Here is a 1972-nt window from a genome sequence, read left to right on the forward strand (position 1 = left end):
TAATAATAATAATAATAATAATAATAATAATAATAATAATAATAATATATAAAAATCTGGCCCTAGTACATACATTTCTGCAAATTAGACCTGTATTTGTTATCATTTTTTTCAGTAGCTACACCATCAGACCAAGATAATCATTGGATTAGACATGCTATCATCATCAATAAAACATATAATCTGACCATTGAATTCAGATTTCTGCACTAAATCATATTCAGTCAATCAATCTGTTTCCTGAAAAAACCAACTCATTCAACATTTAAAATGAAAGAATGGAATACCCTGTGAGTACCACCAGAGGGCCATGTCTTAACAGTTGACATTTCTTATGGATGTTTCAGTTCCTTATGGTTGTTTCAACATGCTTCCCTATTGGAGTTTCTTCATCATAAAGTAAACTTATGATGAGGGGCGGGGGGAACCTTGAGTAAATGTGCATGGTGTTTGACATGTTGGGTCAACTGTCCAAGTTCAGGGTACCTTTTTGAAAACCTGGCAACAATACACAACATTTTATTTCATATGGCCTTATTTCAGCCAGAAATTTTGAGGAGGGAGACATAATATTAAATGTTAGTTGCAAGTCCTAAAATATGTTCTAGTCTATCGATCATTTCTTCAGAACTTTGCTGGCAAAATGTCAACACAAATGTATATTAAAATCATTATGCTGAATTGTGTTGCTTTTGAAAAGTGAAACTAATGTATTCTGTTAATTCTCCGCATTATCTTATGAATTTGTAAAATGTGGGAATAACTGATAGAGTTGTTATCCCCTCTTCTACATTTTTGCCTCACACATTTCTTGTATGTTGCTCTTCCATTCCTTCTCATATACTTTTTAGAAAGCAGTTTGCTTTTTCCAAGCAGTATCTTGGAGCCCTCAAGTATTGGAATTTGTTACGCACTGTACCAAAAGAAAAACTAAGACCTAGATATGTAAGTAAGAATTTTGTCATGGAAAAATAATGGACACTGAATGAAGAGTTCTTAATCTGAAACAAAAACTTGGATTATTCTTATTCTTATTATATTTATTTATATCCTGCCCTTCTCCCAGGGCTGGGACTCAGGGATGCTTAAAACATTAAAAAGCACCATACAGTTAAAAACATACAAAAATAGTATATTAAAATAGAATTAAATTACTACAAAAATTTAAAAAATTCAATGCTAAAATCAAGTACTTTAAAAAGATTAAAAGGCTTAAAATACATTAAAACAATATAACAACACCCCATCGCATGCCCTAAAAACTTTCTGTTTTAAAAACCTGTCTATACAACTAGATCTTAGCCTGCCGGTGGATTAGAAACTTGAATTAGAAAGGATTGGGAGTGAAAAGTGTTCACCACATACATAAACCAAGCCTTGCCAGCCTGGTGCCCTCCACAGGTTGGACTTCACTTCCCATCATTGAGTTAGTATGGTCAATGCTCATGGGATAGGGGGAGCTGAAGTCCTTTGTCATTTAAAGACAGACTTCCCAAGAGGAGGAACAGGTTTCCCAATGCTTTCCTCATTTATCTATGCAATAAATACAGTATTATTACCTTGAGGAAACAAGAGGAAGCAATTGTAACAAATACAGTGTTGCAGAAGCACAGTGTGCTTAATGCACACTGTGTGCGTGTGTGTTTGCATAATGCTCAGTGCATTCTTACTCATCAGCCTAAGCAGTTTCACTCCACTCATGAGCCAAACATGAAAAAGAAAAAAGGTTTCCAGATTAATGTTAAGAAAATTCAATCTGTTGTTATAGCCAGAGATCAGATAAAAGCAGATTGCGTGGGGCACCCTTCCGACCAAGAATTGTTTGGCTCCCCCTCACTTATAAAGCTCCATACAATAGAAAACCTTGTACATTGTGTCCCAAGATTTCCCATGGGTACCCCACCTTCAGCTTTATTACCAATAACGTGGGGGAGGTCTTGACATCCCCACCAACTGTGTCAATGTCTCCTTA

Source organism: Sceloporus undulatus, chromosome 1, assembly GCF_019175285.1.
Source record: "Sceloporus undulatus isolate JIND9_A2432 ecotype Alabama chromosome 1, SceUnd_v1.1, whole genome shotgun sequence".
NCBI lineage: Eukaryota > Metazoa > Chordata > Lepidosauria > Squamata > Phrynosomatidae > Sceloporus > Sceloporus undulatus.